This window comes from Mauremys mutica, chromosome 1, assembly GCF_020497125.1.
Source record: "Mauremys mutica isolate MM-2020 ecotype Southern chromosome 1, ASM2049712v1, whole genome shotgun sequence".
In the NCBI taxonomy this organism is placed as follows: Eukaryota; Metazoa; Chordata; order Testudines; family Geoemydidae; genus Mauremys; species Mauremys mutica.
In genome coordinates, this window is record NC_059072.1 from 91,103,126 (window position 1) to 91,121,688 (window position 18,563).

The 18,563-nt window shown below is 43.2% G+C and overlaps 1 protein-coding gene and 1 long non-coding RNA gene across 4 annotated transcripts in view; one reads left to right on the forward strand and one right to left on the reverse strand.

The window, feature by feature from the left end:
• Positions 1-18,563, forward strand: part of TCF20 (transcription factor 20) — a 206,601-nt gene that overhangs the window by 149,089 nt on the left and 38,949 nt on the right. The gene's annotated exons all lie outside the window — the stretch shown is intronic.
• On the reverse strand, positions 632-7,274 carry LOC123346244. The gene is made up of 3 exons (XR_006572957.1): positions 7,159-7,274; positions 1,828-1,947; positions 632-1,101 (listed from the first exon to the last, which is right to left on the reverse strand). It is a non-coding gene; the product is annotated as an uncharacterized LOC123346244 (long non-coding RNA).

An 18,563-nucleotide genomic window follows, 5' to 3' on the forward strand; every position in this document is an offset into this window, starting at 1 on the left:
ATGGGGTGTGCCCATGATGCTGGTCCCATATTCCCACCAGTCCTCCTTGACTGCCTCAGACAAACTGCCCAACTCTACCGGCACCAGAGTGAGAACACACTACTGAATCTGATGCGGGCGCAGCGCATCAGACTCCAGCATATAAGGAGCTGTCCCTGGAGCAGGAAGGGGAACCCCTGCCCCTCCCCCCCCCAAGCAGTGCAGTCGTCATTGTTATCCCTGGGCGATGCAGTGACGGGTCCCTCCCAAACAGGTGGTAGTCCCCCCGACAACTTCAAGGAGCACCAAGACCTCCTTAAAAGAGTAGCTACCAATTATGGAGATCGCAGAGGAGTCCGAACACCTCTTTAACTTTATATTCTCCATCACCCCAGTCCAGGTCATGCTGCCCATCCACTTGGGGGTCTTTAAGATTGCCAAATCCCTGCAGCAGACCCCCTCTTCCATTCTGCCTACTTCTAAGAAGGTGGAAAAGAAGTATTACATCCCTGAAAAAGGGTTAGAATATCTGTACACGCACCCTCCAGGGGTATCACTGGCCATGTCCGCTGTTAATGAAAGGGACAGGCAGGGCTAAGTCATTGGCATGCCAAAAAACAAAGATGCCAAGAGACTGGACTTATTTGGCAGAAAGATTTATTGAATGGCCAGTCTGCAATTTTGGGTGTCTAACCACCAAGCCCTGTTAGTACAATTTTAACTTGTGGAATTCCCTTAAATTGAAGGAGGCCCTCACACAGGACCGAGCCCAGAAGTTTGCTGCTTTAGTGGATGAAGGCACAGCAGTGGCAAGAGGAACCTTCCAAATGGCCTGGGAGGCTACTGATTCAGCAGCTAGTGTGGTCGCCTCCATGGTGGCCATGAGGCGCAGCTCCTGGTTGCAGTCCTCTGGGTTATCCCAGGAGAAGCAGGCCAATATTCAGGACCTCCCATTTGAGGGGGCGGGGCTCTTCTCTGAGCTCACAGACTCAAGGCTCTATGGCCTTAAAGACTCCCGTGCCACCCTCTGCTCCTTGGGCCTTCACACTCCTCGGCCAGGAAGCTGTTCAGTCCTCCTCTGTCTTCACAGTCTAGATCATGGGGGACTCCCCAGCTGACTGCCTACAGGAGAAAAGATAGAGACAAGAGGTCTAAGTGGCGACACCCATCGTCTTCCCATTTGTCTGCTCAGCCTGGGCCTTTGAGAAACCAAGGAGGCCAGAAGCAGTCATTTTGAGGGTGCGCTCCAGAACAACTCTCCCATCACTTCCCAGGATCCACCTTTCCACTCTTTCCTCAACTGCCTTCGCCCCTTCCGGTTGGCCTGATCTTGGCTGACCTCGGACCATTGGGTGCTCAAAATAATATTCTCAGGTTACACCCTGCAGTTCATGGCCGACCCTCCCCCCATCCACCTTCCCCTCCTTATTCAGGGCCCCTTCTCATGAGAAACTCCTCGTCCAAGAAGTCAAGAACCTCTTGCCCCTGGAGGTGGTGGAGGGAAGTCCCTTTGGACATGAAAGGAAAGGGGTTCTACTTCCGCCAATTCCTAATCCTGAAAGCAAATGGGGCCTCAGACCCATTCTGGACCTGCGTTGCCTCAACAAGTCTCTCAAGAAGCTGAAGTTTCGCATGGTCTCCCCAGCCTCCATTATCCCCTCCCTGGATCTGGGAGACTGGTATGCCGCCTTAGACTTGAAGGACCTGTATTTCCATATTTCCATTTTCCCAGGGTGCATCCTTCATTTTATGCTGGGTCAGTGCCATTTCCAATTCACGGCAATGCCATTCAGTCTCTCATCTCCCCCAAGAGTGTTCACAAAGTGCATAGCTCTAGTGGCCACTTACCTCCAGCATCAGGGCATTAAAATTTACCCGTACCTCGACGACTGGTTAATAAAGGGCTGGTCCCAGGATCAGGTGTGGTGGCATCTCGATCTGGTTTGTTCCACCTGTTGAAACCTGGGGCTGTTAATAAATGAGAAAAAGTCGACGTTAATTCCATTACAATGTATAGACTTCATTGGAGCGGTCATAGACTCTATTCAGGCCAGAGCTTTCCTCCCCGAGGCTTGGTTCCAAGCCATAGCGGACCTCATCTTGTGCATGCAAGCCCACCCTCACCACCACTCACACGTGCCTACAATTGTTAGGCAACATGGCAGTCTGCACTTATGTGATCCTGCACACGCGGTTCCAGCTCAGGCCCCTGTAGGCATGGCTGGCGTCTGTCTACATCCCCAACAGACCCAGCATGGACCATGTGGTCAGGGTCCCGATGACGTACTGTCATCACTGGCCTGGTGGCAGAATCCCGCATTGATGTTGGAGGGAGTTCTCTTCATGGCTCCATCCCCGTCTCTGACGCTTGTCTCCGAAGCCTCAGACCTGAGGTGGGGACCCACCTGGGCGATCTTAGCATGAAAGGTTGAGTCATGATTGCTCCCTACACATCAACGTCAGGGAGCTTAGAGTGGTTCACCTGGCCTGCCAAGCCTTCCGACCTCACACAAAAAGCAGGGTGGTCCAGGTCCTGATGGACAATACAACGGCAATGTTCTATATCAACAAGCAAAGCGGAGCCAGATCGTTTCCCCTTTGCTGGGAAGCCCTCAGGCTCTGGAACTTCTGTCTCCAACACGACATCCATCTTGTAGCTGCGCACCTCCCAGGGGCCAGGAACGCTTTGGCAGATCACCACAGCAGGACCTTCTTGTCTCTCCATGAGTGGTCACCTTCATCTTCCAGAGATGAGGGACTCCCCATGTGGACCTGTTCGCGTCCAGGCAGAACAGGAAATGCCATGTTTTCTGCTCAGTTCGGGGGATCATAGGCTACCTTTCATATGCTTTTCTGCTCCCGGGGTTGTGGGCGCTGTTGAATGCCTTCTCCCCAATGCCATTGATTCAGAGGTTCCTTTTGAAGATCAAGCAGGACAGGGTAAAGGTGATCCTCATAACGCTGGCTTGGCTGGACCTTTTGGTGGCTGCTCCATTACAGCTACTTCTCCAGCTGGGCCTGCTATCCCAAAACCATAGCAGTCTTCTGCATCCGAACCTGGCGGCGCTGCACCTGACAGCTTGGCTACTGCATGGTTGAATGTGGAGGAGTAGCAGTGCTCAGCTGATGTCCAGCAAGTCCTGTTGGGCAGCAGAAAGCCTTCCATCAGAGCTACTTACCTGGACAAATGGAAGCAGTTTTCCTGTTGGACCTCAGACAAAGGCATTCGGCTCAAGCGGGCCTTGCTGCAGTTGATCCTGGACATCGTATCTGCATATCAAGCTCTAAGGCTTGTCCCTTTCATCTATTAAGGTCCATTTGGCAGCTATCTCTGCCTTTCATCCGCTGCTTGTGGGCAGGTCAGATTTCGCCTAAGACATGACTGTCAGGTTCCTCAAGGGCCTCGAGTGCCTCTAGCTGCATATCAGGGTCCCCGTCCCTCTGTGGGACCTGAATCTTATGTTGTCCTGGCTCACAGGGTCCCCCCTGAGCCTCTAGCTTCCTGCTCTCTCCTCATCCTTTCCTGGAAGGTCATGTTCTTGCTCACAATAACCTCAGCCTGCAGGGTGACCGGGATTAGGGCGCTTACCACTGAACTGCCCTATATAGTCTTTTCTAAGGACTAGGTCCAGCTGCAGCCACACTGTTCTTCCTGCCCCAGGTGGTCTCACGTTTTTTTCCCAAGCCGCATAAGTCAGAGGAGGAGCAGCATCGGCTGCATTCCCTGGACGTCAGAAGGGTGCTAGCCTTCTACGTAGAAAAGACCCAGTTCTGCAAGTCGACACAATTATTCATTGCGATGGTCAACAGGATGAATGGTCATCCAGTATCCACTCAAAGAATTTCTTCCTGGATCACTGCCTGCATTCGCTGCTGCTCCAATCAGGCCAAGGTGTTACCTCTGGCAATCATAACCACCCATTCAGCCAGGGCTCATGCCTCTTCAGCAGCTTTCCTAGCCCAAGTACTTGTCCAGGACATCGGTAGGGTGGCCACCTGGTCGTTTGTCTGCATTTTGCGTACATTACATGCTTATCCAGTAGGCCCGGGACGATGCTGGCTTCGATAGAGCAGTGTTACAAGCCGCAAGACTGTCAACTCCAAGCCCACCTCCAAGGATAGTGCTTGTGAGTTACCTAGAATGGAATCATAACGAGCAAGCACTTGAAGGGGGGAAAAAAATGGTTACCTACCTTTTCGTAACTGTTGTTCTTCGAGATGTTGCTCCTGTCCATTCTACTACTTTAGGGGGGAGAGATAGCTCAGTGGTTTGAGCATTGGCCTGCTAAACCCAGGGTTGTGAGTTCAATCCTTGAGGGGGCCACTTAGTGACGTGGGGCAAAAATTGGTCCTGCTAGTGAAGGCAGGGGGCTGGATTCAATGATCTTTCAAGGTCCCTTCCAGTTCTAGGAGATTGGTATATCTCCAATTATTACCTAACCTAGCTTTATTACTTGTCCTCCTACTCCTCTTTTGGAGTTGCTGGCAAGAAGAAACTGAGGGCGTAGGTCTGGCGGCGCCTAATATACCGGCACATGAGCGCAGCACTCAAGGGAGTGCCACAGCTGGCCCTACAGCTGCCCTGCTAAGGCAAAAATCTCTGACTGTGCACATGGGCACACACACACCTAGAATGGAATGGACATGAGCAACACATCTTGAAGAAAAGTTACAAAAAGGTAGGTAACCATTTTTTCTAGAAAACCAGTTGCTGTGAGGTTTTATGCTGCCAGATAGAACCAATTTTAAGAGTCCCCCCCCCCCCAGGGGAAAAAAAGGCAGAGGCATTAGCCCAGCTCCAAGTCATGTATACTTTATCCTTTCTCTGGGGTGTTGAAGCACGCCTTGATAAAAGTAAAGATTTACTCTGTTATTTTTTCTGCTTACTCCATTCCTCTGAAAGGAAAGTTTGTCCATCCCCTGATGAAACTCTAATTTAAAAATGTCTTATGAGCCTGTTACCTCCCCCTCAAATCCTTAGTCCTGGAAATTTTCTAATCCTTCATACTTGAAGTTGGTGTAAGCCAAACTCATGGAAGGACACTTTAACTTCTTGGGGACCCTGTTCTCAGCATAAAATGAAGGATGCACCCTGGGAAAATGGAAATATGGAAATACAGGTCCTTCAAGTCTAAGGCAGCATACCAGTCTCCCAGATCCAGGGAGGGGATAATGGAGGCTGGGGAGACCATGCGAAACTTCAGCTTCTTGAGGGCCGGCATTAGACTCATTGAGGCCCAGGGCAGAAAGCCCACACTGCCGTGACCCCACCAGCCAGGGCTGAAGCCAAAGCCTGAGCAGCTTAGCTTTGCAACCCCCGCCCCCAATGGTGTGAGGCCCCGTGCAGTTGCCCTGTTTGCTTCCCCCTAATGCCAGCCCTGGCTTTTATATGGAGAAAAACAGTTGTGGCACAGGTAGGCAGTGGAGTTTTTATCGCATGTTGGGAGGGGGCGGGGCTCAGAAAGAAAAAGATTGAGAACCCCTATTCTAGAGAGAACCTTGAACAGTGAGCAAAGAAACCTTTAACTGACACTCAGGCTTTCCTTGGTGCAAAGAGCAGCTCAAGCAAAGCAGTGGGATCCAGATTGCAATTAAATCAGACTGAAAAAATAAAAATCACTAAAGGCAATACCAAAATAAGTCTTCAGTTATAGTTGATTGCTAAATGCAATTCAAGAGAGGCAGTACCATTAAATGCATCCTTTAAAAAAAAAAAATTAAACCATAGAAATTGCAAGCTAAGGCTTTATAAATAATTCCAACATGAACTTTACCACCTAGTTCCCATAGCACTGCTGCCTCAGCTTTCCAGCTCACCAGATAACAGCTGTGCTGGAGGCATTGTTTCTGTGCTGAGGCACCAGTGCACCGAAGTCTCTCCTGGCACTGCTGCCTTTTTGTGCTGGTGAGCTTGTGCAAATTGCTGGAGGAATCTTTTAAGTGTCATTGCCTCTTCACAGACATACTTTCTTCCTCCCCTTTAGGACCATCCCAGGTAAAGGCCCCATCCCACCCTTTTTTTCCCCATAGCTTCACACCACTTCCCTAATGTCTCTGATGCACGCACAGCCCTTTTCCAAGACATGCTTCTCTACTACATTCTGCTTTTAAATGTTGCTCTCTGGCAGTGTCTGAAAAAGGATGATTTTTCAGTACCCCATCTATACTTTTCTCTATTTTCCCCCTCCTAATCACCTCCGTTCCACAACCCCCAGCCACGCACATCCACGCTTATCCTGAATAATTGACATGCACCCTTAATTCTGACAATAAATATAATACATTAATGTGCAAATTTACAATGATTTCAATCTCTAATGTCTACAGACTGATTGATACCAAATTGTAGAACAATTGCTAAAACGGCTCACTCATTCACATATTTTTCTGCAGTATCTAGGAAAAGTTGTCTTGCAAACACCTTTTGCATTCTGACACCATATTTTTCTTACTCATGCCAGTACAAAATTATATAAAATATAATAGACAGTCACACCAATCTCAGACCAATCATCAAACAGAAGAACATCTAACCATTAAATACGATCCGTGTTGAGGGCTTACCTGTTGGTTGTTGAGAATGAGGGTGGAGTTATGTGGGGGCTGGAAGGGAGGTTGGTTGAGGTTGAGAAAGGGGAATTTTTGTGTGGAGTGTAGAGAGGATGTTGAATGACTTGACGTCTTATGTTGCAAAGAGCCATTCAACTATATACTTCTGAACAAATAATATAAACATCAGTTATCCAAATGTATTTTGTTAAAAAAAAATTGGTCTAATTCCCATTAAAGTAAAAGGAAAAACTGCTATTGATTTCAATGGAAGTTTGAATCTCACCCTAAAATAGTAACACAAATCCAGGAACAGAATTAAGATTGTCTGGATGTTGGTCACTGGTCACTGAGGTTATAACTGTTTAGTTAGATTTATGTGGAGTACAATAGAAGTAAGTACCTGTCCAATACTCTTGTTGCTTTTGACAGTATTTTAAAAACACACTAAAATAAACAGATCCATTAGTTGTGCTAGTTCAACTCAAATATACACTGGCACATACATTATTGAAATTAATAGACCCCACACACTATTGCTAGAGTCTCACACCCAGCCCTGTGCCCATTCTGACAGGCAAAAGAGAAAAGGTGTGCTTTACATTATGTCCTGAAGGCTAAAAGACTCACTTTTGTGGAGCTGAGGAGGAAGTGAGCTCCAGCGGTCTGGGACCCTAATAGAGGGTGGCCTACCAGCTGTCTCTTCCCCTTGTCTCAAACAGGCTTCAGCTCAGGTGTCTCTGCTGATTGTGACTGTGGCAGTATGTCATGAGGAATGGCAGTCTCTTAGGCTACAGCAGCGCTAGAGAGTTTACAGCTGTGCCAATGCAAGCTCTCTAAAGTATCCGCTCTAAGCTGACAGGAAAGAGTTCTCCCATCAAGTTAACTATTCTTGCCCCCACATGAGGCAGTAACTGTCTCGCCGACACAGTGCTGTCCACACGAGCACTTACGTCTGTGTAACCCATGTTGCTCAGGTGGAGTGATTAATTCACACCCCTGAGCAACATAAGTTATGCCAACATACATTGCAGTAAAAAAAACAGGAGTACTTGTGGCACCTTAAAGACTAACAAATTTATTGTAGCATGAGCTTTCGTGAGCTAAAGCTCACTTCTTCGGATGCATCCGAAGAAGTGAGCTTTAGCTCACGAAAGCTCATGCTACAATAAATTTGTTAGTCTTTAAGGTGCCACAAGTACTCCTGTTTTTTTTGCGGATACAGACTAACACGGCTGCTACTCTGAAACCATACATTGCAGTGTAGACATAGCCTTAGACAGGCAGGTGCTAGATTATTTAGAGATTTATAAACCAAAATCTTAAAATCTATCTGGAAACAAGATGCAGCCCTGGCAAGTCGTAGAGCTCAGGTTTAAGATGCACTGGAAAAGAGACCTCACAGCTGTTGAATTCAGCATGAAATACACTTTCCAAAAAGATTTAAGAGGTAGCCCAGTGTAGAGAGCATTGTAGTATCTAATTTTGATAAAGGCATGGATGATAGTTGCAAAGTCCACATCTGGAAAAAGAGACATCCTGCTAACCATCTGTAGATGGGAAAAGGCTGACTTGGCCATAGCTGCTACCTGATCTAGTAACAGGTGGGAGTCTAACCAGACACCTAGATCTCAAACCAGATCAATCAAGGGGGCTGAAATAACCCCACAATCTCTTCCAATTACTTATCCCAGACAACCAGGTCACTCTGTTTTATCTGGGTGGTGTCTCAGCCTTTATCTATGCCCAAGTCTCATCCTTCTGTTTGGGTTCTGGAATTTAAGGAAGATATTAGAAGTCCTTTATGTAACCTTAATTTGTAATTTCTTTAGCTTTTAATATTTAGGTTTTGTAACATTTTCTCTTGACTTGTGCTTAATAAACTTAACTGTAACTTAATTAAGTTTTTGTTCTGGAATAGGTGTCTGTCTATTTCATGTCTGTCTTCTTCCCATGGCTCTCCCCCTGACAAAGTATATTCCTGTTCTAACCCACATATGAGGCTTTTATAAACCCCAGCTTTTCCTGCTCCTCAAACACCTTGTTTTAGTCTTTCCATTAAGGAGACTTCAGGCCTGCTGAGATCAAGGAGGTTATTGATTAGTTAAAGGCGTCTTTTGCAACTTCAAAGAGGATTTAGTAATGAGAGAAAAGGGAGGGGAGAATCACGTCATGAACTGTGGTAGCAGGGATTGTACTTTCTTCTTGAAAAAAGGCATTTGTTTCTCAGTGTGACTCTTCCAAAATGAGAGGCAGCTTCATCCACTTGATTGAGTGGGGAGCTCAGAGCCATGAACTCCTCAGACCTCTAATTCCTGCTCTGCCATGAACTCAGTGGGTGGCCTTTGGGGAGTCACTTAGTCACTCTTATTTTTCCTATCTGTCACAGGAGTTGTGGAGATTAGCTAATATCTGCAGAGAGCTTTGAAAATTTAATATACTATGTGTTTAGTAATTATCAAAAAATGTTTAGGTTGTAATACTAGGAGCAGCTGCTCAAAGGGCACTAACAAGGACCTCTGCTTTTTAGCTGTGTAGGTGAAATAGAGGGAAGAAGTTGGGACACTGTCTGGAAGACCAATAGAAAATTAGCAGTTGTGGTACAGGCACTATCCAGTAAGCCTTCTCCTTGGCCCCACCCTCCTGGCTGTGTCATTTGTGCCTTTGCATGTTACTCATCTCCTGTGAGTGCTAAGCAAGGAAAAGCCCCAAACCAAGTGTTGGAGTAGGTAATCTGATGTTTTTTCTGAGTATTATTTAGCAACCCAAAGCTAACAGATTTTCAGATAGGACATGCCTTTGCCAGATTTCTCTATAGACCTCAATCCAAAAGTTTGGTGGCTTGCAGCATAGCTTTAGACTCTTACTCAGTTCTGTAGTCTAAATTTGTTTTCCCTCAGGCTACCCAAGTGATTGAGTTTTAAACCATTGGATAAGGGGTCTGTCTTCATCTGTGACATTTGCTGTGGCTATCGGAATTGATGGTGCAGTTGATGACAGTTCTGGGCCTTGTCTGCTTTGAGCTTTTAGTTTAAAATTTCCCACTACTGTACTACCCCAGTGCACCCTAACTTGTAAAAACACCAGAGCTTTGTTCCATAGAGCCCATCACTTGTTACTGCTGGTGGAGCTGCTGTGATGGGAAACATGAAGAAACAGTTTAGTGTAGACAGAGCCATGATTCTCTCTATTAATCTCCAATGGAGTTTGACAAGCTTGTGTAAGCTCTCACTAGTTCAAGTTGCTCCTCTTGTCAGCAGTGGAGAGGTTAGCATCTAGGCTTTAATGTTGATGAGTGGGGCTGTTGAAGTCTCACTTGGTGCATATTTTTGAGTCTCTTAGCAGACATGGTACGGCAGTGCATTGCTTCACTTTTGGAAGGTTATCTTTGCAATGTCAAGAATTTAAAAACATACTTTTAAAAACAAAAGCTTTAGAGTCTGTACAGAGCTAAGTCTTTAAAGAACAAAATGTACATCTTTTCAATACCCAGGAATACCATTTTTCATATATTTATTTTGAATGTATAGTCAGTCTTAACAAATCTTTACCACACAAATACCAAAAAATGCAATATTATCAATTGCAATAATGAATGGTTCATATTTGGCTCCAGCAGCTGCCATGCATGGCAGGGGGGCCTGGCCATACCATGTGACTAAGGAGGGGTGGCAAACCCTGGCAAAAATCTGGGGGGGGCAACGTGACCCCATGTGCCCCTCCCACAGGGTGCATCTGCTGGAGCTCTGGGCTTCAGCCACACGGGGCGCCCTGAGCCCTAGCAGGTGCCGCCTGTTGGGATGAAGCCCCAAGCCCCAGCAGGCACCTCTCGGCTTTTGAACTTCTGAAGATTGTTGTATGCGGCTTGGATGGTCAGTAAATTTGGTCTCCCCTATCATACTGAATATTTCTTTGTTGGAAAAGTTGCCTGCAAAGAGTAAAATGTTTTGTTTCCTGTTCATCCAAAGGTTTGGGTTTTTTTTGTATAAAGTAGTTTTTCTAGAAAAAGTTTGAGAAACCATGGTGCCTAACTTGAAGGTACTAGTACCATCAGAAAGTTGGCTAAATTGAATTTGGTTTTGATATCTTAAAAAAAACTTCTAAAAATTGATCAACTGTGTGTATTCCATGGCTCTCCCAGTGTGTTAAACTCTTTAGTTCATTATTTGAGTTAGTCTGGATGTCATTAATGATGGTAATGAACTTGCATGTGTAGTTCTATCCCATACCCCCACGGTAAGCTTTGCCAAAAGTAGGTATTCATTTTTGGAGGGCATAATTTTTTTAATTACATCCATGGTTACAGCAATATTCACACTGCCATCGTCATCTTATTCAGTAAAGGCTCAGTGTTTAGCTGGATTACAGTACTGCCAGTTCACTACCCCTTTGAGTTGGCTGGATTTATAGTACCAAATAATATTTGGGACAGCTAGACACTCTGCTTAATGGGTCTATATAAAGTAGCTGCATTAAGTATTTATGTGGAATAAGACCACCAAAATCATTCTCTATATACCTGCTATCTAGTGATAAGGAGATTCTGAAATAAGAAAAAAAATCCTAGGTAAAATGCTCATTTTGACTCTCTTCTCTCTGATGCATAAGATTGCATTCTTCCCCAACAAACAAACCCTTTTATTTAATTGGCTTGACATCTTAAATTGTATGTGTCTTCTAGGTTATTTGAAGTTTGAGTTCCCAGGTACCTCTGTAGAATTTGTTGTCCATTTATATCTAAAATATTTCTGGAGGGAAGACTCTGTCTCTCTATATTTATGGCTAGCATTTCAGGTTTTGCATAATTTACTTTACAACCATTTTTTCCTCCAGAAAATCATAAATTCCTGTAGATGATAATTTTAGGTAAATGCTTTGGTTAGATTAAAAAAAAAGTATAGCTTTATATACTTATGATACCTTGTAATATGTTCCAGCAAGCTTTATTTCCATTATTAAATGTAGTTATTCCTCATTCTGTGAAGGCCTCTGTGCATTGCCACTTGAGGGCTTCTGAAACAAGACATCACCAGGGCTGCCAGTCCTCCAAGTGGGAATCCACAGAGGCAACCTTTGAAGAGCAGTAGTTATCAGTAAGTAACCTTTATGTTCTATGTAAATGGCTCCAAGGCTAATGCAAAAAGTGAAGTGGACATAACTGTCTGGTTCACCTGTATCACTCTCTTACAGGGGAGACTTAACCACTGACTCTCAAAGGGTACGTCTACGCTACCCGCTGGATCAGTGGGTAGTGATCGATCTATCGGGGATCAATTTATCGCATCTAGTGTAGACTTGATAAATCAATCCCCGATCGCTCTGCCATTGACTCCTGTACTCCACCACAGCGAGAGGTGGAAGCAGAGTCAATGGGGGAGCGGAGGCAGTCGACTCTGCGCCATGAGGTAAGTCGACCTAAGATACATCAACTTAGGTCGACTTCAGCTATTCTCGTAGGTGAAGTTGCGTATCTTGGGTCATTTTCCCCCCCCGCCTCCCAGTGTAGACCAGGCCAAAGATGGTTTTAGGCTGGTATAAAAAGCAGTAATTCACTTCAGGAGAGGGGTGGCCCAGTGTCATTGTATGACAAAACTTTAAATAAAAATCCCCATCTGTTCTAAACAAAGCCTTTTCTGCATCGAGTGAAAACAAAAGACTCTTATCCCTTTTTGATCTGACTGGTCCTATGAATTATTCCAAGTACTCTATGAATATTATCAGACATTTTTCCATCCTTAATAAATCTAGTTTGATATGAATTTATATAAACTGGTAGCATGGATTCCAAATGGGTAGCTAATATTTTTGCTATCATTCAGCAATTATATGAATCTATAAGATCTACATAAGGTAATGTTTTTTCCAGCTTCAGGGAGAACCAAAACTGTACCTTACTTAATAGATGGAGGCCTATCCATCAAAGAATCTACTAATACCTCCTTAAATATTGTGTAATATTCAGCTGGAAAGCAGTCAGGCCCCTGGAGTTTTGCCATGTTCTTACTTGCTATTGCCTGTAAAACTACTACTTCATCTAGAGTTTCTTTCTCAGTCTCATGTCTCTTGACAAGTCTACTACTTTTTAGATTTTTTTTTATAACTGTGGAGCCTGGAATATCTGAAATGTACAGTTGATGCGAGAAGCACATACTTCATTATGATGTGTAACTTTTGCTGATTATTTTTAAATGGTAGAATGTGTTCCTCTTGAATCTGTTTAAACTTTTGAGCCAACAACTTACCACATATATTTCCTTTTTCATACTTTTGTATACCTGAGGGCTTCTTCAGTGATGTTGGTAATCAACGCATTCACTTTTCTCCTTATAATGTTTAATTGTTGATCTATCTTTTGAGTGCAATTTTCTTTTAATTTTTCTTCTGCTTTCTCTTTTGAAATTCTGAAGTTATACTTGTCTGCTTATCATAAGAACGGCCGTACCAGGTCAGACCAAAGGTCCATCTAGCCCAGTATCTGTCTACCGTCAGTGGCCAATGCCAGGTGCCCTAGAGGGAGTGAACCTAACAGGCAATGATCAAGTGATTTCTCTCCTGCCATCCATCTCCATCCTCTGATGAACAGAGGCTAGGGACACCATTCTTACCCATCCTAGCTAATAACCATTTATGGACTTAGCCACCATGAATTTATCCAGTCCTCTTTTAAACGCTGTTATAGTCCTAGCCTTCACAACCTCCTCAGGTAAGGAGTTCCACAAGTTGACTGTGTGCTGCGTGAAGAAGAACTTCCTTTTATTTGTTTTAAACCTGCTGCCTATTAATTTATTTATCACTCACTACTGCTTTTACCTGCTGCCTATTTATTAATTTATCACTCACTACTGCTTTACTTGCCTTCTATAGGAGACCTCTCCTTTTATTATCATTTATCGTTTTTTATTTGAATGTATTGAACTTGACTGCTTTAATTACTGCAACTTGATACTTGTCCTGGAGAAGCAAACAATTCATTTACCAGTAAGGCTACCTTTTGGACCCATCTAAAATACTAAATATTACTTCCAGTGGAGCATATTCTGACTAGGGTGGTGTGGCGGGGCAACGACTCACTGGCGCGGCACCTCCTGCTGGTCGTCTTGGGAATTAGCTCTCTAGCTCCGGAGCACCCTCTGGTGGCTCGCCTGTCATTGGCCCCCGTGTCCCTCCCGGACCCGGTGCCCCTTTCGTCAGGGTTCTGACCACCGCAGTACCCCTGCAGTCTCTGGGTCTCCCCTCCCAGGGGAACCCCCAACCCTCTTCCCCACCTTGCCTCAGTGGCTACTGCCAGTCGTCATCTAGCCCGCACTCACTGGGGCAAACTGCAGTCTGTCGTGGCCACTCATAATCGGCAAGGGGGTTTGGACCTGCTGCCTTTGCCTAACCCTGGGTTGCACTTCTGCAACCCCAGTACCTGCTTTAGGCCTTTAGCCAGGCCTGCAGCCTGGGGAATTGCCAGGCTGGAGCTGCCCCGCTGCTTTGCCTTTCACCCAGCCCTGCTCTACCTCAGGCACCCTGCTCAGCTCCCAGGCAGCCAAGTCCTCCTCTCTCCACTGCTAGAGAGAGGCTGCTTGAGTGGCCGGATTGGGGCGTGGCGCCAGCTGTGGCTGTTTCCCCAATCTGCCTACCTTTAACCCCTTCAAGGCTGGAGCGGGGTAACCGCCCCGCTACAGGTGGATTTAAATAACCAGTTTAAATAATGGTTTTTAATCTTTGTTTTGGATTTGTACTTTTTAGTTCTTTTCCTAAAGCAAGGTTAATTCTCATTCGTTCATATAACCATGAAATCATTAACCATTAATCAACCATTTGTTGATTTACAACAAAATGTAGTCTTTACTAAATTTGGTGCACACTTTAACCAGGAGGATATGCTACATGCACATTTATTTAAGCAATTATGTAGCTTAAGCTCCTTTATTCAGTCTTAACTTTTACATTTTTTATACTAGAAAATGGTGAGTGATACATTTCTTATTAGATGGTGGGTGTTTTTTACTCAGGATTTGTGTCAAGCTGCATTTGAATGGAAATTGGAATTCAAATTAAAATTGTACATATAAAGCATTTAACATTTTTTTAGTTAAAAAAAAAAAGCCTACCATAAAACGTGCTAGATACGTAAGGAAAAAAAATAAGTTTTATCAAAACATATTCTGCATTTAAAACTAAGGAAGTATTAACTATAGTTAGTGAATTGACAGGTTGTTCTTGGTCACCATGGGCCAGATTTTCAAAGATATTTAGATGCCTAAAGGTGCCTATTGGGATTTTCAAAATCCCATTTAAATCAATGGGAGTAAAACCAATGAGAGTTGGGTGCTTTTGAAAATCCCATTAGGTACCTTTCGGCATCTAACACCTCTCAAAATCTGGCCCTACTGCCTTCAGATTTTCAGATTAATAGATCTTCCATCTGGCTTTTACTCGTAGGTTGGAAGAAGAAAACAAATTCCCCTGCCTTTTTAACTCCCATTCAGTTTTTCAACTTTGTGTGAACTAGTTCAAATGATGAAGCTATTCTTTGCAGCTGGTAGCTAAACTGAAACCATAAGTAACTAAGGCAGAAGCTTTTTTGCGCAACAGAAACTGAAAGTACTGACATTTGGACAAATGTAAATACCAGCATTTGCTTTATTGTAAAGGCTGATAATAATATAGATATTTACTTAATGCAATGTATGATATTGTAACATTTATAAAGCTTGAATTGACCTACAAATTTAAAGATATTCCCCTGATTCTGTATATGCTTTTAAAAAGTAGCATCCTTTAATATCTTTAAAATAGACGGTGGGTTCTTTGCAGCATATTTTATTTAATTATTTTAATAGATTATAGTAAATTTAGGCCTTAAATGGGTTGCCATAATTTCAAATCTATTTTAAACAATTTTAAAAGAAATGTGTATTTAATTAATTTTTTAAAATTTGATTTAAATTTTAAAAAATCATTTATTTTTAAAAAATAGATTATCCATCCTGATTCTGACCATGTAATATAGTGTCAATTCTTGCATATTTGCCTACTTTAATAAGAATTTAGAAATTAACATTCGCTTTATTCTAAAATGTAAATGAGTATAAATAAAGTAAATAATCTTATTACCCTGAGTGCAAGTCTCTCCAACAATCTGAGAGAGTTTGATAATTATAATAGGTTAGCGCCAAATCTTTTTCCTTGTCTGTTGTTTTCTTTCCCAGTAAGATTTGGTATACAATTTGAAGTCTCTTCCATGTATAATTTTCCCACTCCAAAGTATTCAAGTACAGTCAAACCTCGCAGTAACGCGCCCCGCCATAACGCGAAATCGCATATAACGCGATCATAAGTTGGCTCCCCTTTAAGGCCTAATACCAGTGCCTGCCGGGACATTGATGTGCCCCCGCCTAATGCCCAGCAGGGGAGAGAAGCCGTGGCCCCGCACCTGCTGGGGACAGAGAGCACCGGCGCCCGCAGCCCTAGAGTTCTCTGTCCCTGCCAGGTGCAGGGCCGCGCCTTCTCTCCCCTGCTGGGCACTAGGCACTAGGTGGCGCACATCAATGCACCGAGTTGGGGACCACTGACTTAAACTGACCGGACTGAAACCCCGCTATACCACGACCCCGCATTTATTGCGATGGAATTTTTTGAACCCCAAACATCGCGTTATAGTGGGGTTTCACTGTATTTTTAAAAATCCATTAGCAAAAGGAAAATGGCTTTTTTGCGGGGAGCATACAGTAAACTCACTGTTGTTTACAGGCATTGGATTATTAAGATAAATCATCACTTTTTGAGTTGAAAAGCTTCAGGTTTAGCAAATATTATGCATTTACTTGTTTTGAAGCAAAAAATAAGTGCTGAAACCAATTCTGTTGCTCCTCCTAAAAATTAATTTCTTGAAGTAATATCTTTGAATTGTGTGCTGGATTGCTTTTGTTTTTCTGCCAGAGATTTTCTTTTTGATGACATGTTCAGTACTTTGACAATCAAAGACATAACCTTTAAAAGGCAGAGCTATTGATTCTTATTTGGCTTATTCAGAAACTTTAAAATTGTGTGGGCTGTTCTTTGTTTTGTTTTTTGGAACATAAACATTGCCATGTTACCTGGATCTGGCTATGTCCCATCTCAAATAGATAGTCACCAAATACTTTCTCCTAATCTGATTCCCAAAGATGGTCTGTGAAAAGGTCAATTACTCGTATGAATCCTTATGTGGCAAATGGTTTCTCTTATTGAGTGTGGAGTTCCCACAATTGTGTATCATTTTATGACATAATTTCTGTTTGTAAACTTTAGTAACTTTTTTTTTTTTTTTTACCAATTCGCGTACCCCATCATTTCCCTTCCTGTCCTCCTTTTCTTTTCTACCATCTTTTTCTTGGGTTTCACCATCTGCCATGACTTTACTACCACTTTTCATCAGTTCTACCTCTGGAGAGTATTCATGCATGTTAGAGCCTTTGCTCTCTATGCTAGGAGTCTGGAATATAGTTCCTCACCTTTGGAGTATCTTAGTAATAAGCCTGATCATGGAAGATGAATGTGAGTTTAAATGGAAATTCTCACCTGTAGTGAATTTTGGCCCTTCTCTTTACTTTTGCAGTTTTGGTCAGCTATCTTCTTTTTTTCAGACTAGATCATAATGTACAGCTGTGTCTATTCCAGGGGTAGGCAATCTATGGCACGCGTGCCGAAGGTGGCATGCGAGCTGATTTTCATTGGCACGCACACTGCCCAGGTCCTGGCCACCAGTCCAGGGGGCTCTGCATTTTAATTTAATTTTAAATGAAGCGTCTTAAACATTTTAAAAACCTTATTTGCTTTACATACAACAATAGTTTAGTTATATATTATAGACTTATAGAAAGAGGCCTTCTAAAAATGTTAAAATGTATTACTGGCACGCGAAACCTTAAATTAGAGTGAATAAATGAAAACTCGGCACACCACTTCTGAAAGGTTGCTGACCCCTGGTCTATTCTTTACTGAACGTAAACACAGTAGAAACACAAATAATGTGCTTTTCATATTCTTGTATTTTTTATTGTTTCTTTTGCTTTTTTGGTAAAAGATGGTTGTACAGCAGTTCTGAAGTAAACTTAAAAATGTTTTTACATAAAAGTCCAAATAATAATGAAAAACATATCTGCAAATATGTCCAAAATTTTTCTTTCAGAAACAGACAAAAAATCAATCTAATCGAGTAATAATGGTAATAGTAACAAACATAATCCTGTTATATTATACTTTATTAATATATTGTGATAATGAAATTAAAGTTCTGAGTTCTAACACATCCATTGTGTAGATCAAACTACGTGCAGAAGTTCAGGAGCTCTTTGAATGGAAAGTCTGCAAGGTCATGTGTCTCCTGTGAAACTGGAAGGGAAGCTTCCAGGTTAGCATTAGTGACTGGTGGTTTTGGTATTTGTTCTTCAGAAAATGCAGTGCACTGAATGCCCTGTCACACAGCACAGTAGTAGGAAACGGACAAGAAAAGCAAAGCAACTTTAGCTAGGGGCTTGTAGGTGTCCTCAAGCAGGTACTCATTACTCCAGAAGTCCTATACTGTAACATTGGGCTGACTGAAATATGTTTTCACTCTTGCATCATTGTGCATTTGCAGCATAAGGTACTTGAGATTGCTTAAATCCAAAAAGTCAAAGGAAACTAGTCTGTCTCACAATGCAGTTAGTTTGTTGGCAGCCAAAAAAACCTGAACCAGAATTGCTGAATGGGTCAGTCATGAAGGGATACTGACAGAAAAAGTTTCCCTCACTGAAATGATTTTTCAAGATCCTCCGAAAAAATACCTAGTTATTTGATTTATAGCTAAGCTGACCTTCCGCTGCACATTCTCATCTTGATGCTGAGAAACTGATTAAGCACTTAAAAAACGGAAGTTTTTTTCCTCTTCTAGGTGATGGACAGTGTCAGTGATTGTCATTCTGTTTTATTGTATTATTTACTTCAGTGCTGTCAGATATCGTTAGCTGAGGTTTCTGAAGTTCCAGAATCAAGGAAGCAAACTTTGGTAAAAACTCTTATCA